At 46.0% G+C, this 23018-nt stretch overlaps 1 protein-coding gene across 1 annotated transcript in view; it reads left to right on the plus strand.

The window, feature by feature from the left end:
• Positions 1-22804, plus strand: part of LOC106836890 (putative KRAB domain-containing protein ZNF788) — a 40439-nt gene extending 17635 nt beyond the window's left edge. Inside the window, exons 4-5 of the mRNA XM_070492125.1 lie at positions 15708-15888; positions 22445-22804. The gene's annotated coding sequence lies outside the window, so the exon portion shown is untranslated. The remainder of the gene's footprint in view (positions 1-15707; positions 15889-22444) is intronic.
• Positions 22805-23018: the final 214 nt, after the last annotated feature.

The raw sequence follows: 23018 nt of genomic DNA on the forward strand, positions 1-23018 counted from the left end.
CAAAACAGCGATGTGTTTCCTATAGTGTATTACACACTGTTTACCATTAAGTACCTCAATTAAATACATAACTTCTCTTCTTAGAATCCTACATAATATTTTCAATATCTCCTTTAGACTCACTTGAGGCCTTTGCGTTTAGGTAAATTGTGAGACAATGCCAGGGAAATAGGACCACTGTGCCACTCTGAAGCCTTTCCTTCTCCGAGACTGTGCTCTTGCTGGTACCGTTTCAGTGTCCCTCACAAGCCATGCAGTGTGGAGTCAGTGTACACACTGTAGCAGAGCTGAGAGACAGTGGGATCTGGATACAGAGCATGAAACAGACATGTTCTGGCAGTCCTGGTGCTTCCGTGTTTGTGGAAAAGGAGGAGGGATGGACGCAGTGAACCTTTGTTTTATAGAATAGAAGTAAGGCCTTTGAAGAAAACTAAAGAATAGCATTGAGCTAATAGTCTGAGTTGTGTTTATATCTTTTCTTTCGTGGTAGGACTGAACGAGGCCGTCATTATTATTATCTGGGACTTGAGACTTCCTATTGATCTAAGCCACAGGTATTTGTGTTGTCTTCTGTTTTTAATGTCATTTGAGAGGATTTTCATATTACCATTAAATATTTAACATGTTACCGTATTTGGCATTTTCGTTTTGCTGCTCTACAGACTGGAGTGTGCAGCATACACCCCAGTAAACCATGGAGTTCCTCCCACTTAGAGAGACAGTTGCCTTCACCTGCACTGTTCTGGCTCATCCTGAGTGAGTTCTATGGGTAGAGTGACATCTCTGTGAGTCTGCTGTGATCTCCCCGTGGAAAGAGCACAAAGAGCTCTGGCTGGTTAGAGGCAACCATCCCAGGAATAATTGACTGAGCTGGAGAGAGAGGGTGTCATTCTGAGGAACATCCTAATTGAGTGTAAGAGGAGAAATGGGAAATTTTCACCATCTTTTCATCACAGGAGTGGCTGGAAGTCTTTAATTTCAATGATCCAGAAAGCCCCAGAGCCCAGGTAGCTGATGACAAGTTTCATTTCCGTATGTTTAGACGTCCAGCACATGGTGTGGAAAATTGGGCAACAGCAACAGCAGCTTCAAGGTGTAAAGCAGCAAAGGGAACGCAATGTTTTCCTCTTGTTTTTTTAAGTGTGAACTTATGAATTGGGGGGTTTCATTCAAATGGACACCACAGGATTGTTCTTTTCAGGTGATGGGATGTTTTTCATCTTTCGATGGCAGTATTCCTAACATTTGTGAAAACTCATGAGAGCACTTAAGTATTTTATATATGTGTTATATATGTAATTATTAGAATGTGAATAGTGTAATTGCTTTCATATGTTAGAATAATGTCAAGGTCTCCTGAACCTGCATTTTTATGTGTTCAGATCTTTCCACCACTGTGGGATCCTTCTTAGGAAGATTGCAGGACTAAGAAGAAGGACTCAGTCCTCAACGGGACTTTCTTGCAATACTGTCTTAGTTAAAAAAAACACCCCCTAGGGGGAACTTCAGGGTTCCGTTTTGGCAGCAGGCAAAGCCTCTACTCGCCATTAGTGGAGAGGCTCCACCCAGCATCCAGAACGCCAGGAGGCTCCTGAAGACAACCCCTAACGGGGCAGCAGCCCGTCAGCTGCCACTAGTGTCATGGACTGCGGCTGTTGCCTGGTTGGGGCACTGGGCTACTGGAGATCTCCTGGAAGAGGACTGGGGCTGGGTGGAGTTCCAGTGGCTGGCTCCGTGGCCCAGGGGGAAACTCCAGGGTCCCGTTCTGGCAGCAGGCAAAGCGTCTACTCGCCAGTAGTGGAGAGGGCCAGCCCAGCATCCACAACACTGGGAGGCTCCCTAACAGAATCCCGAGCAGGGCAGCAGGCTGCCAGCTGCCGCCGCCAGTCTCACAGACTGCGGGTGTCGCCTGGTCGGTGCACAGGGCTACCGGAGATCTCCTGGGAGAGGACTGGGGCTGGGTGGAGTTCCAGTGGCTGGCTCCACGGCCAGGGGAAACTCCAGGGTCCCATTCTGGCAGCAGGGAAAGCCTCTACTCACCATTAGTGGAGAGGTTTCGTGCAGCATTCAGAACACCAGGAGGGTCCCGAAGAGAATCCCAGGCAGGGCAGCAGCCGGCCAGCCGCCACTGAACTCACGGTCTCCAGCTGTCCCCCAGACAGTGCAAGGGGCTCCCCGAGATCCTGGGGAAGAGGACTGGGGCTGGGTGGAGTTCCAGTGGCCCAGCTCCATGGCCCAGGGGGAAACTCTACAGTCTCACAGCAGCCTCAGTGAAAGCCTCTGCACAGCACTAGTAGAGAGCCCCCGCCCGGCAACCACAAGGCTGGAAGACCCTGGGACAAAACTAGCATAGCTAGGTGAGCTAACCACAGACTGCAGAAGGTGCCCATAGCTCTGCTGTGACCTATAGTGGACAAGTGAGATTTTGTGGGCGCCGACAGTGACAGAACTGCAAATATAGGTAATCCTGCCCCTGGCCGCTGGGAAAGCCCATAACACCGCTGCAGACCCTAAGGAGGGAGCACGTCTAGGTGGTCTGCAACAGTAGGCATCAGCAGCCTGAAGCCCCCTTGTGACTGCCCCCACAGCTGAAGAGGGACCCCACAGGACCACTGTGACTACAAGGAGGGGCCCAGGCCCAGTTAGCAACAGCTGATAGGGTTCCTGATCAGTGCAGTATAAACACGTGTTCCCCCACCACACCAGTAGAAACAAGTGGAAGCAATAACTAAACTCTATCTCTACGTGGAGGCAGAAATCTACATCATCAAGCAGTATGAAAAAATATATTAAATCTCCAGAACAGAAGGAAAATGACAAATACACAGAAAACAAACCCAAAGACAATGAAATATATAACCTAAATGACGATGACTTCAAAACAGCCATCATTAAAAAAACTCAATCAGTTAAAAGAATTCAGATAGACAACTCAACAAGGTCAGGAGCTATGTCACAAAAGAGTTTGATACTATAAAGAAGAACCAAGCAGAAATACTGGAAATGAAGAACACAATAGAGGAGATTAAGAAAAATTTAGACGCACTGAACACTAGGGCCGATAATATGGAGGACAGAGTTAGCGATTTGGAAGATAGGAATATAGAAATGCTGCAGGCAGAGGAGGAGAGAGAACTAAGACTAAGAAGAAATGAAGAAACTCTTCGAGAATTATCAGACTCAATTAGGAGATGCAACGTAAGGATGATAGGTGTACCAGAGGCAGAAGAGAAGGAGAAAGGGGCAGAAAGCCTGTTCAAAGAAATAATGGCTGAGAACTTCCCAATCCTGGGGAGAGAGATGGAACTTCATGTGACACAAGCCAAGAGATCTCCAAACTTTATCAATGCAAGAAGACCAACCCCAAGGCACATAGTAGTGAAGCTAGCAAAAGTCAACCACAAGGAGAAAATACTAAGAGCAGCCAGGCAGAAGAAAATAACCTACAAAGGAACCCCCATAAGGCTATCAGCAGATTTCTCAGCAGAAACTCAGAGTGAAGGGATGGAAGACAATACTCCAAGCTAATAATGAACAAAAGAAAGCAGGTGTCGCTATACTAATATCAGACAAAGTAGACTTCAAAGCAGAACAGATAAAGAAAGACAAAGAGGGACAGTATATAATGATAAAAGGGACACTCCACCAAGATGACATAACACTTATAAATATATACGCACCCAACACAGGAGCACCAAAATTTGTAAAGCAACTCTTAACTAAAAGGAGACATCAACAACAATACAATAATAGTAAGGGAACTCAACACCCCATTAACACCAATGGATAGATCATCCAGACAGAAAATCAACAAGGAAATTATAGAATTAAATGAAAAATTAGACCAGATGGACTTAATAGATATATAGAGAGCGCTCCATCCAAAACAGAAGGTTACATATTCTTCTCAAGTGCAAGATCAGGAAAAATTGCCTCCTGCTTCATGCAGGACATGGGGGAAAACATTTTGATAGTCAAAAACAATTTTTTGTCTGTAATGTGGACCATCCCTTCAAGGAAACTAATGTCTTCTCTGATTAGGCAAAGTGCAAACAGACACCTGCAGTCACTTCAGGTTCCCTTCTGACCAAAGTGGAGGAAATATGAGTGCTAAGATCCTGTTCTGAAGTTCACGGTCCAGGGATTCTTTACCATCCAAACATTGCAGGTTTCATCATAACAGATGAGGACATTTTCCCTGTCAAACCCCTGACACCATATGGGCAGGGCCCAGGATAGAAACACTGGAGGAAAACAGCTGCAAGACACAGACTCTACTTAAGAGGGAGTTTCTAGGGAAACCCAAACACACCAGGGAGATAAGTGCAAGGACACTGCAGACCACAAAGCCCCTGACCCCTCCAGCTGCAGCAAACATGAAACATTTTCTGATACCCATTCAAGAAATCCTAATACCTCCCTCTAAAGGCCTATTTATCTCAAAGCTTGTGAAAATTCACATATATGTGGAAATTAAATAACACAGTCTTGGACAAACCATTGAGTCAAAGGCAAGATCAGAAGGGAATTTAGGTTATGTGCTACAGAAACAAGCAAAAGGAAATTTAAAAACTTATCTCGAGGCAAACAAATATGGAAAAACAACTTAAGAAAACTTGTGGGATGGAGCTTAAGGACTAGTAAAAAGGAAGCCGTTACAGAACAACGATATCAAGTTAACAACCTAAATTTACACCTTAAGGAACTAGAAAAAACAAAGAAGTAAAGCCAAAGTTGCCTAAAGTTAGGGAACACTAAATATTAACACAGAAATAGAGAATAGAAAATGAATAGTTTTGATTCAAAACATAAAATCAACAAATGCTTAGGCAGACTAACAATGCAGAGAGAAGACTAGTTCATAAAATCAGAAATGAAGGAGGACATTACAACAGATGCTTCAAAAATGAAAGAATCAAAAGGGACTATTATAAGCACTTCTATGCAAACCGCTTGGATAACTTAGAAAAAATGGATAAATTCCTAGAAACATGGAACCTACCAAGAAAGAATTAAACATTAGGAAGCTTGAACACACCAGTACCAAATAAAATCACAAAGAATTAATACCAGTGCTTGTTAAACTCTCCCAAAAACGGAAGTAGAAGACATCTAAACTCATTTTGTGAGCTGGCATCCCCCTAATGTCAAGCCAGCCAAAGACGCCAGAAGAAAAGAAAACACAAGCCAATATCTCTGTGTCAACTTGGCTTGAGCATAGTGCCCAGATATTCAAACATTCTTCTGGATGTTTCTGTGCAGGGTTTTCTTTCAAGAGGTTACCATTTCAATGAGTGGAGGTTGAATAAGTCAGCCCCCCTTCCCCCAGTGTGGATGCGCCTCATCCAGTCAATTCTAGTTCTTGAGAACAGAATCAGATTCTATCACTAAACTGTGTTTGTACTTGAACTGCTGTTCTTCCCCTGGGTTCCTGCCCTGCTCATCTAGACTGTAGATTTTTGTCTTAACCAAGTCTTTATAGTCACATGAATCACTTCCTTAAAACAGGAAAAGACAAGAAAAAATATATGTATAAACAGACAAGCACTTGCACACACATGTCACATTGGTTGTGTTCCCCTGGAGCGACTTGACCAACACCGTATTTTATTGTTAATATTTTACAGATCGAATGAGTGATTCATTTTAAATGGGAAGTCATTCTGTTTGTGTTAGAATCTAAACAATAATTTTTGTGAAGTGTTCCACACCTTTTTGCAAACCATAAAATACATTTTTTCTTGCCATATAAAATGACAAGTGGTAGTTAGAGCTCCTTCCAGCCTGTTTCAGACTGGTGAGTACTGAGTGGAGTGGGCATCAGACTAAAGGGACTGTGGGGACGTAAGAGTGAGAGAAGCTCTGCTGACCTACTCCCCTATTGAACTGCTGAGAATTATTTCAATAAACATTTAAAGCCACTGCAATGGTCCTAAAGGCAGACAGGAAATGAACACTTATTCAAGAAACTCTATGAAGTTTTATGAAACATGAGAGTCTGTGGTATTCGGACCAAGAGCACTGCCTGCCTACCTCCTCCAGCTCCCATTGGTGGAGACTCCACTCCAGACCCCTGCAGTCTAGAACACGGGGCACCCTGTCAACCCCGCTCCCACTAACAGGGCTACCTTCTCGGGAAGAACAGGACATTAACATTTCAAACCTTGTGCCCAGCTACCTGTTGTGGAGGGTAAATAAGTGCTGGGGGAGGGTGCTTGAAAAGTAGGTTTGCCATTGTTTCACTCCCTACTGTGGAACTGAGGTGATGCCTTTGGCGTGGTGTCCTGACAATACTTGGGTGCCATTCACCCTTGTTCCATGTCATGAGGTGAGTGTAATATAAGTCATTTGGGAGGGGCCAGGAAACACAATTGAGAGGACCTCTGGCTGCTGTGTCTTTACTGCACTGAGCCCTCAGCTCCTAAAATGGGGTCGTCAATGGAAGAAAGTCTTCCCATTGTCCTCAAAAGAGCTGCAGGTTCTGGACATGGAGATTTTCCTGACCATGGGCCCACTTAAGCCATGGAACACAAAGCTCCTACTCACTTTGCAAAGAATTAACTTGATTGGCCCAAGATCATGAGAAGTTCAAGTCAGAGGACACTATCAAGGAAGTGGTGAAAGGCAATTAAGAGAAGATTTGTAAAGTTATTGAAGATACACGCTAGAGAACAGGCTATTTTTCTGAAAAAAAAAAAAAAAAAAAAAAAACGGAATTAGGGCCTCCCCGGTGGTGCAGCAGTTAAGTGCACATGTTCCGCTTCTGGGTGGCCCTGGTTCACTGGTTCAGATCCCTGGTATGGACATGGCACCACTTGGCAAGCCATGCTGTGGCAGGCATCCCACATATAAAGTAGACGCAGATGGGGACGGGTGTTAGCTCAGAGCCAGTCTTCCTCAGCAAAAAAAAGAAAAAGTGAAAACACTCTTTGAAACCCTTGTGCACTGTTGCTGGGAATATAAAATCATATTCAGGTCATGAAAAACAACAGGGCAGTTCCTCAAAAAAGTACAAATTGAATTACCATCTGATCACCCAGTTCTGTTTCTGGGTAAGTACCCAAAAGACTTGAAAGTAGAGACTCAAACATGTCTGTGTCCACTCATGTTCACATTAGCATCATCTACAATAGCCAAAAAGTGGAAGTAACCCAAGTGTCCTTCAACAGTTGAATGGATCAAAATTCTGCCAGTGGCTTTTAATAGCTTCACTGTCCACACAGTGCCCATGATTTTCCCTAAAGACTAATGCCTAAGCATCATGGGGTCTACTTTGAAGAGAAAAACAACTATTTTGAGTTACTACCTGGGAATTTCAGAGTCTGACAACCCTGCTCACACCCAGAATCTGGACGTTGAGTATGTAATGGCCATTGCCCAAAGGTCAGGATACTGGTGACCATTTGGACAGGGGTGGTGACTTTTTTGTTTTTTGAGGAAGATTAACACTGAGCTAACTGCTCCCAATCCTCCTGTGTTTGCTGAGGAAGACAGGCCCTGAGCTAACATCCATGCCCATCTTCCTCTGCTTTATATGTGGAACGCCTACCACAGCATGGCTTGCCAAGCGGTGCCACGTCCGCACCTGGGATACGAGCCAGCAAACTCTGGGCCACTGAAGCCGAACTTGTGCACTTAACTGCTATGTCCCCGGGCCCACTCCCGTGTTGGTGACTTGTAACCATTTATGCCATTGATCCCATTTTAGAGGGTTTGAATTCCCCAGCTAGTATCCATACCTTGTGACCTTTGCATACTTGTATTAAAAATATATAGGCATCTGTTATAGCCTAATAATAAAAAGTCAAATAACTCAATTTAAAAATGACAAAGTTGTGCATACATGTTTTTCCAAGAGAGATAGACAAATGGCCAAGAACATATGAAAAACTACTGGACATCATTAGTCATCAAGGAAATGCAAATCAAGACCTCAATGAGATACCACTTCACAATCACTAGGATGGCTAGAATCAAAAAATGAGACAATATCAGATCTCGTCAAATATACACAGAGAAATTTCAACTCTCATACATGGGAGGTTCAAATATGAAATGGTGCGGCCGCTCTGGAAAACAGTCTGAGAGTTCCTCAAAAATTGAACCTTAGAATCACCATATGATGCATCAATTCCTTTCCTAAGTATGTTCCCAAGAAAAATGAAAAGACATGTTGGAACAAAACGTGTACAAGGGGGTGAGCCCTGTGGCCGAGTGATTAAGTTAGTGCGCTCTGCTTCAGTGGCCCAGGGTTTTTCCAGTTCGAATCCTGGGTGCGGACATGGCACAGGTCATCAAGCCATGCTGAGGCGGCATCCCACATGCCACAACTAGAAGGACCCACAACTAAAAGATACACAACTATGTACCGGGGGGCTTTGGGGAGAAAAAGGAAAAATAAAATGTTTAAAAAAAATTAAAAACTTGTACATGAATTTTGTAGTGATGTTATTTCTAGTAGCCAAAAGGTGGAAACAGTCCAAATATCCATGAATGGATGCGTGGATAAACAAGTTTTATCCGTCCACTGGAATATTATTTGGCCATGATAATGAATGACGTAGTGATACGTGGTCCAACATGGATGTACCTTGAAAACATTGTGCTATGTTACTGAAGCCAGTCCCAAAGTCAATGTCAGTACACACATTGAATTATTCCATTCCTAGGAAAGACCCAGATAGGGACATCTGTAGGGACAGAAAGTAGATGAGTGGTTGTCTAAGGCTGGGAATTGTGGAAGGAAGAGGAGAAGATTGGAAACGACAGCTAAAGGGCAGAAGAGTTTCTTTCTGAGGTGACAAAAATGTTCAAAAATTGACTGTGGTGCTTGGGGCTGGCCACGTGGCTGAGTGGTTAAGTTCGCGCGCTCCGCTGCAGGCGGCCCAGGGTTTCATTGGTTTGAATCCTGAGTGCGGACATGGCACTGCTCATCAAACCACGCTGAGGCAGCATCCCACATGCCACAACTAGAAGGACCCACAACGAAGAATATACAACTAGGCACCGGGGGGCTTTGGGGAGAAAAAGGAAAAAATAAAATCTTTAAAAAAAAAATCAAAGAACTTAAAAAAAAAAAAAAAATTGACTGTGGTGAGCCAGCCCTGATGGCCTAGTGCTTAAAGTTTGGCACAGTCTGCTTTGGCGTCCTCGGTTCGGTTCCTAGGTGTGGAAGGGCACCCCTCGTCTGTCAGTAGTCATGGTGTGGTGGATCATGTCAATCATATGGTGGGCCTATTAGTTTTTTGAGGAACCTCCATCCTGTTTTCCATAGTGGCTGCACCACTTACATTCCACCACCAACAGTACACAGGGTTCCCTTCACAGCCTCACCAACATTTGTTATTTCACACTTTTAGAGCTTTATTATTTTCTGTTGATGTTTTGCAGTTTGTAGAGAATTTGTTTACCAGTTAATTTATTAAATTTATTCCTATTGTATTCTTTTTGATGCTACTATAAGTAGATTTCTTTTGTTAATTTCATTATCAGGTTGTTCATTGCAGTGTATAAAATACAATTTATTTTTATATACTGATCTCGTTTCATACAAATTTGCTGTACTCCATTATCAGTTCTAATAGATTTTTTAGTGGGTTCCTTAGAGTTTTCTATGTACAAAGTAAGTGACATGCAAGTGAAGATAGTTTTACATCTTCCTACCGAGCCTGGATGGTTTTTATTTCCTTCTGTTGCAAAACTTTTCTGGCTAAAACTGCCAGTACATTGTCAAATAGAAGTGGAAGGGCAGACATTCTTGTTTTCTTCCTCATTTTTGGGAGAAAATAATCAGCCTTTCCCCTTATAAATATAACATTAGCTGTGGGTGTCCCATACTTGCTCATCATCAGGCTCAGGAAATTTCCTTCAAATTCTGGTTTCCTGAGTGTTTCTCTTCTGAAAGGATGTTTAATATTGTCAAGTATTTTCTCTGAGTCTATTGAGATGATCCCGCCATTTCTGCTTTTCACTCTATTAACATGATGTGTTACGTTAATGGATTTTTTTTTTTTTTTAAAGATCGGCACCTAGGCTAACAACTGTTGCCAATCTTCCTTTTTTGTTTTTAAGGATTGACACCTCAGCTAACAACTGTTGCCAATCTTTTTTTTTTTTTCTACTTTATTCCGCCCCCCCCCCACGCCCCCCCCCCCCCCCCCCCCCGGTATGTAGTTGTATATCTTAGTTGCAGGTCGTAGGGGAGCGCAAGAACTTAACCGATCGGCCATGGAGCCGGCCCCACGTTAATGGATTTTGAGAGGTTAACCCCACCCTCCGTCCCTGGAATTTATCCCACTTGTTCATGGTGTATAAATCTTTTAAGTTGTTGTTGGATTAGGTACTAGTATTAGTTGAGGTTTTTCTGGATCCATATTCACAAAGGAAATAGGTCTGTAGTTTTTTGGGATACTTTCGTCTGATTTTGGTATCACGATAACACTGGCCCCAAAATGAGTTGGAAGTGTTGTGTTGATTCTGTTTTTGGGGAGACTTTGTGAAGAGTCCCTGTTAAGCCTTGATTGGATGTTTTGGAGGATTCTGCTGTGACACCCTCTGGGCCTGGGCTTTTCTTTATGGGTAGTTTTTTGCTTACTAATTCAACCACTTGTTATAATTCTAATCAGATTTTCTTTTTGAGTCACTTTTGGTAGTTTGTGTATTTGTAGGAATTTGTGCATTTCATCTAAGTAATCTAATTTGCATGCAATTGTTAATTCCTTTCTAATCCTTCTGATTTCTGTAATCTCAGTAGTGATATCCCCTATTTCATTCTGCTTCTAGGGATCTGAGTCTGCTCTCCTTTTCTCTAGGTCAATCCAGCTATCGTCTGCTAGTTTTCTATTGTCAGTCGTGTTAGGTTTTCATTGATTTTCTTTACGGGTTTTCTATTCCCTATTTTCTTAACTTCTCTAATTTTCCTTTCCTTTTCTCAGTACATTTGGTTTGGTTTCTCATCCTTTTGAAGTAAGATCTTTTTGAATTTGAGTTAGATAAAAGGTTTGGTCTGGGCTGGCCCCGTGGCTGAGTGGTTAAGTTCGCGTGCTCCGCTGCAGGCGGCCCAGGGTTTCGTTGGTTCGAATCCTGGGCTCGGACATGGCACTGCTCATCAAACCACGCTGAGGCAGCATCCCACATGCCACAACTAGAAGGACCCACAATGAAGAATATACAACTATGTACCGGGGGACTTTGGGGAGGGAAAAAAAAAAGGTTTGGTCATTGATTTATTGATTTGGCATCTTTCTTTGTTAGTTTAGGCATTTGTGGGTATAATTTTTATCTATATAGTATTTTTAATATAGTCCATAAAATTTCTTAGATTGTGTCCTTCTTTTTCATTCGTTTAAAATGTTTTCTAATTTCCTTACTGAGTTCTTTGACCCATTGTTTATTTAGGAGTGTCTTTTTTAATTCCCTCCTATTTGCATGTTTCCCCAAATTTTCCAAAGATAGTGATTCCCATTTTCATTCCATTGTGGTCAGAGATCTTAGTTTATATTTTAAAATTTAAATTTCCTAGCATTTAAAATTTATGAGGTTTTCTTTTTTTTAAAGATTTTATTTTTGCCTTTTCTCCCAAAGACCCCCGTACATGGTCGCATATTTTTAGTTGTGGGTCCTTCTAGTTGTGGCATGTGGGATGCTGCCTCAGCATGGCTTCATGAGTGTTGCCATGTCCACACCCAGGATTCAAACTAGCGAACCCTAGGCCACCGCAGCAGAGTGTGTGAACTTGACCACTCAGCCACAGCACCAGCCCCCCTCTATATCTTTTATTGTTAGCATTGATATATTTCCATATTTTAGATTTCCAAATCTATTCAAATTTCACCTACATTTTTCTTGGAATATCATGACTTCCACTACTGCAGTATACACAAATATTTTCCGATGTTTACTTTCGGTGTTTTCATTTTATATTTTTACTGTTTTACTGTTTACCCCATCTAGAATTGCTCTGCATGAAGGAGACAGGAGAGTTCTAGACTGCCAGGATTCACGGTCTCTTTTGTTCCATCCTTGTGTCTGTTTGTAGAGCATCAGGGGTTCATCTGTCCAGTCCACAGTTTCTCAACATTGACACTACTTCAATGTTGACAAGACAGTACTCTGTCGAGGGGACTGTTCTGTGAATCGCAGGGTCCCTAGATGTCTGTAGCAGTGCTCTCCACCTGCCACAGTCGTGACAGCCCGAAATGCCTCCAGATGCAGCCAAATGTTCCCTGAGAGGCAAAATCAGCCCTCTGACAACCAACTGGTCAGTTCTTATGGTGGCAACAGACCATTAAATTATGACAACTCATTAATTTGTGGAATTGGTGCATCTGGTGAACCTTGTTCTTCATCATTCTTTATTTGCAGTATTTTCCTGAATACCCTTTGGACTTATTTTCAGAGATATTCTTTAGGATTACTGTATTTTGAGACAGAAAAACAGATCCTGATGCAAATTTGAATGGAGCTGTCTTTTAAAATGTTGGTGGGGGTGTAGAGGGAGCTGCATCTTTGACTTGAGGAGTCCTTCATGCACTGAAGTTGATTATGTTTCCATGGAGGGCATGCCTCTGTCAGCTCACCAGGACACAGACTTGTGTGCACATAGCTCTCACACATGGCGTTGGCCCTAAACCTCCACATTTCATATATATGTTGCAGGACTTGTCATTTTAATTAAATGTTCTGTGTTGTTATATATTATGTGTGTATTTACACAATGTTCAGCAAATTGACTCCTTCATCAGCTGTAGTAATTTTCTAGTTGTTTCATCTTTAGCTTCTCAAATAAACAATGCTCTCATCTCCAATAACAATATTTGCTTCTTCCATCTTATTCATCAGATGGATCATTGTGTTTTCTGACGTGAAGTTATAGAGGAAAGCGATGATGAACACTAGGAGTGAGAAGAAACATCTTTGGTTGTTGTTTGGATTGGTTCCTCCTTTCGATGGGATGCCTCTCACACAGCAGTTCCTGTTCACGCTCTGCTCCCACACATCTTCTATGAGTACTAGGCTGGCCTGGTTGTCATCGTTCCTGAGACTGGCCACGGGATTTTAGCACCAAAAGGTGACTGGAAATTTTGTGGCACCCACTTTAGATTTCAACCAAGGGCAAGGGGAATCGGTTCCATAGTGGGGATTTGAATAAGGCCTGTTCAGGTGAAGACAGAGTGAAACAAGTATTCTTAACAAATGGAAGGTAACAAATGAATATTTGATCACACAGAAGCTGAGACCACGGCATATCAGTCAATATTTTCCTGACTTGATCCGATCTGATTCTTATCTAAAGGTACAGGACCACCCAATAACCAAACCCACCTGCACCAGCCATTCACAAATGGGGGTGGGGGGATGCCAATACTTTCAGTATTGCTGTCCATTGTTTACATCCACACCCAAGCAGTTCCTCCAGCAGTGTTTAAGATGTAGTAGATGGTGGGAAGACAATGGGATAATTTGTCACAAAAAAACATAAAAGGGAAGGAAGAAAATCATGGAAGCAGTACAGGCAAATGAAGATAAACTATCAGCAGGAAAAGGACTATTTTATGTATGATATGTTTTATACAAATCCCATGGTAACCACAAAACAAAAATTTATAGCAGAGGAACAAAGCATTAAAAAAGAGGAATCTGAGAAAAACATCATTGGAAACCACAAAGTAAAATGGCAGACAGAAACACAAGGGAAAAGGAAAAATGGACATGTAGATCAATTAGAAAACAAAAGACAGAATGGCACCGGTAAGTCCTCCCAGATGAATAATCAGCCTAAATGTAAATGGATTGAAATCACCAGTCAAAAGACCCAGAGTGGCCACGTGGAGTAAAAGACATGACCCAACTCTCCACTGCCTCCAGGACACTCAGCTGAGCTCTAAAAACAAACACAGGCTCAAAGCGAATGGGCAGAAGAGGAGCCTCCAGGCAAATGGCAGCCAAAAGAAAGGGGGTGTGGCCATGCTGACGTCAGACAAATAGACTCCAACCCCAAAACAGTAACAGCAGAGATGGACATTCTATACTGATAAAGGGGCTAACCCATCAGGAAAACATAACAGTTAATAATATATATGTACCCACACAGGAACACTCAAATATATACAGCACCCATTAGCAGACCTCAAGGGAGAGATTGACAGCAACGCGATAATAGTAGGGGATTTTAACCTCGCACTTACATCAGTGGGTAGGTCACCCAGGCAGAAAGTCAACAAGCAAACATTGGCCTTAAATGAAACACAGTAACAGACAGACTTCCTAGATATATACAGACCGTTCCATCCAAAGGCAGCAGAATACCATCCTCCTCAAGTGCACGTGGAACATTTGTGTTGGGACACAAAGCAAGTCTCAGTAAATTTAAGAAGACTGAAATCACATCAAGAATCTGTTCTGACCACAATGGTGTGAAAGCAGAGGTCAACTACAGGAAGAAAGCTGGAGAAATCACAAATCTGTGGAGAGAAAACAACAGGCTGCTGAACAACTACTGAGACAGTGTTGTCACGGATGAAATCTTGCCATTTGTGACACATGGATGGATCTTGAGGGTGTTATGCTCAGTGAAATAAGTCCGAAGGAGAAAGAAAAATGCCATATGTTTTCCTCATGTGGAATATAAAACAGAAACAAACTCAAGCCCTGTCACCCCAGCTGCCACTCCGAGGGCTTTCTTCCTAGAAAGAAGAGAACTTCAAATTATCAAAGCCTGCCCCAGCGGCCTGTTGCTGAGGGTGAACAAGTGCAGGGCAAGTTGGCTTGAAATTTGGGACACCGTTGTTTCACTCCCTCCACTTGGAACTGAGGCGACATCTATGGGGCAGTGACCTGACAATCCTGGGAAACCGCTCACCTTGTCCCAGCTCCAGAGGTGGCTGGAACATAAATCATCCATGAGGTGCCAGGAGACACAATGAAGATGACCTCTGGCTGCTGTCTCTCCCCTCCCCTGAGCACTCAACTCCTGAAGTGGGATTGTCACTCAGAGAGAGGCTTGCCATTGTCCTCCAGACAACTCCAGGATCCTGGCACAGAGATTTTTCCTGAATGTGGGGTGAAGCAAGCCATAAAGCACATAGCTCTTCATCCCTTTCCAAAGAATGAAGGTGGCTGACGAGATCATGAAAAGTGCAAGTGAATGGACGCTCTCAAAGAAGTGGAGAATGAGGTGAAAGGCAGTTAGCAGTAGATTTGAGTATTTCATAAAGATCCAACTTAGACTGCGGGCTGACTGGATTTCTGGAAAGAACCAGAGAATTAGACTGCTGGGAGGGGGCTTCCAAGGGTTGGAACAAATATCCAACAGTGACTTCAGGAAGTGTTTCTACAAAGGAGCAGACTGTTGTTGGACTAACTGGTAGAGCCAATGATGCCCCCAGGACCCTGATGAAAACAGGAGAGCAATCAGGCAGCAGTTAACTGAATGGAACCATCGCGTGTGGCCCCTAAAGGAGGAAGAGAGCCCTAGCAATACCACTGTCCCCCAAGACAGCAGTGGGCTCACCCAGAGTGGGGCCCACCTGAGGAGCTGGGGAAGAAGTTTCCCTCTGTATGGCAGGCGGTGAGAGAAACAACTTTTGTTCTGAGTTGCTGCCTCAGCGTGTTACAGTCTGAGGCCCCTGCTCACAGCCAGAATCTGGACGGTTAGAGAAGGACCTGAGTTTAGGATTCTGCCCTAAGTTCTCGCTTTACTTTCCCAGGGCGCCTTTTAAACTAAGCACTTAGAGTTCAGCGCGGGAATAGTTAGTGACCTCCGCCACAGGGCACTTCAAGGTACCAGGTGCTTGCTCCCTGCTCTCTGACTCCTGCTCGCTCCTGACCTGGACAGAGGACGGCCCTTCCCCCGGCTCACTGCACCCTCAGCCACCGCTTCTGTGACCTGTGAGTAATAAATCCTGTGACTCTGTTCCTTTGGGTGGGTGCATTAAAACTGCCCCTTCAATCAAAATGAGCCTGTGGGTGTCACTTCCCCACAGTGGGAGCTCGCATGCTGAGGGAGCTCCCTGCTGACCCTGTGTGGGTGGCCTGTGCCCCCTCATTCACCACGTCATAATCTGCCTATCAATTCAATACACCAGCTCTGGCTTCTGCACACAATTGGCCATGGGGATGGGGCTGTGGGCTGTTTGTATGCACTCGATCCCTCGGAGCTGTGAAGGGCTTACTAACCTCCTCTCCTGGACCGCTCAGTCTCTCTGGGAGGAACCACCGCTTGTTGGGGGTCTGCGGTGGGATTTCCACTGCTGCATAAGCTACTGCCGGGTGAAGCCTCGGATTCCCGCCCTACACCGTCAGTGCTGTAGGTCAGAGCGTCCTGTAGAGACCGGCCTGCAGGCCTCAGTCTGAGGTGGGTGTGTCTCCCACTCCTTTATGAGAGACCCCGCTGGGTGTCAGGGCTGGAGGTGATGGGTTGTAATCACATTAGGAAGCCCTGACGTTGAGCCCAGGAGAGCTGACTGGGAAGGCAGGGCTCTGCCCCGTCCCCCCAGGGAGGAACCAGGGGCCTGGTCCATCAGGTCCTGGGAGCCAAGGAGAGTTCCCCTAGATCGGTGCCGGGAGGGGAGGCAGCTGCTCGGTCCACGGTGTCAGTGGCAGGTATCGGGATGTTGAGCTTGGCCAGCCAGCCCTACCCCGTGACAGAGGCAACTCTCCCAGGGGCATCCTGGCAGGCTGGCCGGGTAAACGCTGCTGAGGCAAGTGCTTCTTATGGTGCTGCATTCCATGCGGCTGTCACAAATCATCCCTGACCCCAGGGGACATTGGGAGGACCACCCCTGACATGGTGCAGCAGAATGAATTCTCCCTAAAAGTAGCGCCCCTGAGCACATGGTACCAGGTCCTCCCAAGTCCCCAGAGGAGGTTGGAAACCTACCAGATGCTTGTAAGACCCCTGCTCCAATGACCTGGGCTCCACTGAGCGTGGCGGTGCATAAACAGGCCAAATCACCATTGCTCCGTTCTCGGGGCTCGGGAGCTTTCCTGAGTGCATCAGCTAACACTGCGCTGGGAGAGGTGGGCTCCAGCCCCCGGGGGATGACGGGGACACCCTAGAATGGGAGGCGGCAGCATGTGAGTCACGAAGAGGCAACATGCTCAGGTCTTCCCCGTCACTATCCAGCAGGAGGGAGAGACAGAGACACGTAACTATAATAATTTTCCTGAGACAAGTGCAAGGTTTTTTAGAAAAAACTGTCCAAAGGGAGGGGTAGAGGGGCACTTGTTGGCTCTTACAGGTCTTTAAAGGAGCCAGCTCCGAGCTGTTGCTCACTGAGACTGAGTCATGCCAGCTGGCTGGACTGGTCAAGGATCGCAGAATTCACAATTTGTTAAGAAAAAAAAAAAAACCCTCAAGGTATTGAGGGCCCATTTTATTACAGATACCCTAGGGGAGACCTCGGACTTGTCACCACAGCGAGGACACTCCCAAATGACATGAGCCACCAGGGCAGAAGATGCAGACAAAGAAAGAAGGAAATAGACTCTGCAGAAGAGACCCCCAAGCTCTGGAGCCCACAGGGATGAGGGGGAGACATCCTGGCTCTCCTGACTTGAACTTTTATGGCTTGGCACCAAGCCCAGCCTTCCGTCACGGTTGTCACAGCGAAGGCTCACTGTGCATGGAAAACCCTGCATGACACGCACCTCCTGTTACATCAAATTGGATGGTTCAATGGGTGTATCGTTCTGCTGAGAGCCAGGCCCCCGCAGAGCCCCTGACCATTTCCAATCCAGAGGAGGCACCCTTGGGGCCAGCATCTCAGGAGTTCTTCTTCAAGGGGGGGGTCTGCTATTCTTAAGGCCATGCTGTCACAATTCATAGAAATGTCAGCTACAGTACAACAGGCAGTAGACTGCATCGATGCTGTAGCTGGACACAGAAAAGAGAATTTTCCAGATCTTGTTTGCCAGTAAAGGTGAATGGGCCCCACTGCCCCCTCCCCCAGAAACACAACAGAGGGTCCATAGGGCATATGGGGGCTTGCAGGCTCCTTATTGGTACCACAGAGGGGTGGCACCTTGTCCCATCTCTCTCCTTCATGAGATGACCAGCAGGTCTCCCCACATTGGCAGCTCTGGAGATCAGGGGTCCCGAATGACCTAGTTTCGGGACAGCCTGCCCACAAGTTAGAAGCATTTGCTCAGGCATTGCAGGCTCTGCAAGAGACTGCCGAACCCCCCACCCCAAGGATAGATGCTGTCAACTCTCAGAATGCCCCAGCCCTGGCAGCAGGATCTGGGATCCGTCTCCTGATCTCTGAGAGTGGCAGCAATCGTGGCCCCTGTGCTAGGAACCTGGCTGTTCCCCAGAGAGTGTCTCTCCCCTAGGGCACAATCGCCCGCAGACTTCTTTAATTATCTATTGGGTCACACATAAGAAACAACCTTTCACTGCTCTCATTGACCCTGGAGCCCCAGTTACAGTGCTTCCTGGGAACCCCTCCAAACCTAAGCCAGGGGCGCCCTTTAAATTACAAGGTGTAACAGGTGGGACAGGAGAAGGCGTTCAACTTCCATTGGATGTTGCTGTCCAAACAATCTGCCTTAAAAACCTTCGGGGCCGGCCCGGTGGCACAGCGGTTAGGTTTGCACGTTCTGCTTCAGTGGCCCAGGGTTCGCCGTTTCGGATCCTGAGTGCAGACATGGCACTGCTTGGCAAGTCATGCAGTGGTCGGCATCCTACATATGTTAAAAAAAAGTGGAGGAAGGTGAGTGCAGATGTTAGCTAAGGGCCAGTCTTCCACAGCAAAATAGGAGGATTGGCAGCAGATGTTAGCTCAGGGCTAATCTTCAACAACAACAACAAAAATCTTTTAGTAGTGGTGATCCCTCTGGCCCTACCCTTTCCTCTTATAGTATGGACGCCTCAAGGTGCCACCACACCATCTGGAACAAACCCACATTCCTGGCCTTCCTGGTGGGAGCTGCCCATTGGGAGCCAGTAAACTACCACTCCTGATTAAGGACAGTAAGTACCCCCAGTATAATTTCCAATAGGGGACTGAGGAATTACGGCCCACAATTCAAGATTTATGAAACACTGTGTCTCCTTTTGATTCTCCCATTTGGCTGGGATAGAAGCCTGCTACTGTGGAGTGGTGCCTCACAGTCCACGATGGAAATTTAAATGGTCACGTAGCCCCTATTAAGGCTCCCATTCCCTACATTGTCCAATTAGTAGAAGACATCCAAAGGACTCGAGGGGACTACTGTGCCGTGATCAATTTAGCTAAAGTGTTCCCTTCAGTATTCATCACCAAGGAGTCCCAGTCAAATTGCATATTTGAAGGGACCCAACATACCTTTACCCGGCTGCCTATGGGTGATCTTAACAGCCAGGCTATTGCCCACAATCTTTGCTGGCAAAACCTGGATGCCCTTACAGTGTCCCCTCGCACTGTCAGACACTATATTGATGGCATTCTTAGTCTGGGCCCTTCAGAGGATGTGGGGCATGAGAGCCTAGCATAGCTGGTGACCCACCTACCATGTAGACGATGAGCTATGGCCCCACTTAAAATTCAAAGGCAGCCACAACTGTTAAATTTCTGGGAATTCATGGGTCCTCTAAAGGCTGGGCAATTTCACTTGCAAATGAACATCAATTCTTAACTATTCAGCCTCCCCTCAAGCTACAAGCCCAACACATCTTAGGTCTCTTGACATTTTGGAGCAACACACACCGCACTTAGTCATCACTCTCAGACTCATTCACGCAGTCACACAATCCCCCACATTTCATTAGGGAGAATCTCAACAGCAAGACTCACAGCTGGTGTAAAGGTCAGTCCATCAAGCTCTCCCCTTGCGTGCTCCTGGCTCCTCCTTCAGATGGAGGCCCTGGCCACCATGGACTATGCGTCCTGGACCCTTGGACTAAACATGCCTCCTCCTGGTTGCCTATGGGCTTCTAGAACAGAGGGCTGCCTCCCCCAGCTGCCTGCTATACCCCATTGGAACATCAAATTCTGCCCACTCCTTGGGCTTTGTTAGAAACAGAGGCCTTCACAGGACAGGAGCCTGCTTTCCTGCATGCCCACATTCCTGTCACATCATGGATAAGGGATGCCTCCCAACAGTGGCTCAGCATGGCCACCAATGCCTCTTTGCTAAACTGGAAATGGTACCTTCAGGAATGGGCTACACCTGACATGGCAGATCTTTCTGAATTACAGGGGGATGTGACTTCCCTGAGCCTCACCCCATGGACCTTGAGGAACTGGTGACAGCACCCCCATTGCCTAAGCCTCTGGTGGCCTGGGTGGACCCTGGGAAGAGTTGATAGAGCTACTAAGAGTCCTTGTACTTCACAGACAGCAATGCCCCCACTGGACATGGTGGAGCCTGATGGAGAGCAGAGTGTACCTTCCTGCCAGTGCTGCCAGTCATCAAAGATGGCAAGTCAGGGTTGGCTTCACTTGCTGAGCTGGTGGCAGTACAAATGGCTGTGCAGAGTCCCGTTGCCCATGACAAGCCTCTTGTCCACATTTTTACTGAGTCATGGGCAGTTGCTAACAGGCTAGTGGTTTGGTTGGGCCAATGGGAGTGGGACAATTTTCACATTCAAGGCCTTGGTATTCGGAGAGCACCAATTTGGAGGGACATTCTCCAGGCACCAGTCACAATTATGGTCACTCACATTTCAGAACATACAAATGCTGTCACATCAGAGTTACTTTTCAGAAACTCTGAAAAGTAGAATTTAGCCTTTGTAAGAGACAAGTCCATTTGTACAGGAAATCTCCATCTGTAAAGGTGTCTCCCTCTCTGTACCAGGAAGAAGGGGGGATGACCTTCTCTCTAGAAACTCTTCTCAGTGTAGAAGGCAAGGACTGAAATCTGCATAATGACCTTACTCTTGTTTACTGTGCTTTTCTGGGAACCTCCCAAAACTGACTCTGCCCACCCCCAGCATCCTCCTTTGTCTTCAGCTGAGGAGGGTATTTAAGGTGAGAAACTCTGCCATTTGGGGGAGTTACTCAGTTTTTCTGGGTCTCTCCCATGTATACATGTTATAAAGCTTTGTTTGATTGTCTCCTGTTATTCTGTCTCATGTGAATTTAATTCATTGTCCAGGCAGAAGGACCTAGAGTGGGTAGTGGAAATGTCTTCCTCCCCTACATGTACATACATTTGTTTAGTTGAAATGAATCTGTAAGATAGCAAAGTCGAACTCTAGAAGACTCACTGCCAATATAGCCTTGTCCCTTCCAGTGCTGTTAATCTAGCCACCCCCAATACAGTTCTGATCATTTCCTTTTTTTAAAAAAAGATTTTATTTTTCCTTTTTCTCCCCACGCCCCCAGTACATGTTGTGTATTTTTAGTTGTGGGTCCTTCTAGTTGTGGCATGTGGGATGCCACCTCAGCATGGCTTGATGAGTGGTGCCATGTCTGTGCCCAGGATCGGAACCAGTGAAACCCTGGGCCGCCAAAGCAGAGTGCACGAACTTAAGCACTCGACCACGGGGCCGGCCCTTGATCGTTTCTTGAGACTGCTGTCAGTGTTTCTTTAGATAGGTCAATGGGAATGCATATTTTTCTTAACCACACTTGCCCTTGTAATGAGCAGTCAGACTCCACATTTTGGGTGACTGCTCACAGCTGAAGCATCACCCACTCTCCTCCCCTTGTGCCCCGATCTGGACAAGCTGAAGAGGAAGCCTGGGTGCTCTCTCCTCTAGAGCAGGCAGGAGATTCCCACCACCCCAGCCCCTGCCTGTGTGCAGAGGTCTTGCCCCTGCCCCACCCCCAGGCCCAGTGAACCCCCAGTCCAGGCTCCATTCCTTGCTTTCTGAGCCCTGTCAGCTGCTTGAGAGGCTGGCCCTGCCCTCCCCTCAGACCTCTCTTATGTGAGTCCTGAGCCTTTTCCTATCCTGTCTGTGTGTCTGTGTGCCACCCTGGCATCAGTGTCAACAAGGGAATCACCCCTCTGCAGGTGACCATAACAGTTGGCACCCTGCACAGCATGTCCAGACATGACCCCACCCGTGGGTCTGTCTTCTGCTCTGACTTGCTTACCGGCTCTACCGCCTTGTGGTGACAGGCACTGTGGGTGCAGCTTGCTGGGGAGCTCGTGCTGTGAGCTCAGTGGCCCCATGCTGCATTGCTGACCCTATAGTTCTAAGCCACAGTTGTAGGTTCAGCTGCCCAGTGCTGGCAGTTTGAAGAATTTATAGGCAGTTGGGAGCAGGACTGTTACAGGCTCTTAACGTCAGCACTGATATCAGTTCCCTACATTGAACCCAGCGTATATGGGGTGAAAACTAAAACCCCCCACCCCTTTTCCTGCTTCTCTAGCTCCACTCATATGTAAATACTTGTTTCTTTAAACTTGGACTCTTTGAGCTTACAACTAAATGGGAGTTACACATTGTTAAAAGCCCGGGTGGCCTGGAGTTGGAGGCACACTAAAGTTTAGCTAATCATGTGTCCTTGAGTTTGCCAGGAAAGCTGCTGTCTCAAGAGTGTCAAGGAGCAGAGGCTTCCCAGACCTCAACTCCTCGACTCCCGGCGCTCGAACCCGCCTCAAACAAGAAGAGGAGACAACGGAGAAGGTCGCCAATTGCCATCCTCCTATCTCACCCTCCCCCCATGCCTCGCTGCAAGCAGCCTTTCAAGGCCAAACGCAGGCTGATGGGAAAGCACCGAGCTGCACAAGCTACATGTTCCCCCCTCCCCTACCCAAAACCCCAAATAAAAATCCCTACCCATTCCCCATCCGGGAGCTAGCAATTCTTGAGGCATGAGCCCTTGCTTTGCTCCCTGTGCCTGGCATAGTAAAAACCTTTCCTCTTCCACTCAAGACTCTGTTCTCATTATTTGCATTGGCATCGGGTTCAGAGACCGAACTTTCGGTTACAGGACTATGGATTGGGGCCTCCTTAAATGAGTCCTGGGTCGTGTTTCTGGTAGGATCTTTCTGTGTGTTAGAGTGAAGCTGTGAGAGAGGCTGGGTGGGCCCTGACATACTCCAGGGATGAGGGTAGACAGGGACTATACCCTTTGCAAGAG

The sequence above is a fragment of the Equus asinus genome, chromosome 20 (assembly GCF_041296235.1).
Source record: "Equus asinus isolate D_3611 breed Donkey chromosome 20, EquAss-T2T_v2, whole genome shotgun sequence".
NCBI lineage: Eukaryota > Metazoa > Chordata > Mammalia > Perissodactyla > Equidae > Equus > Equus asinus.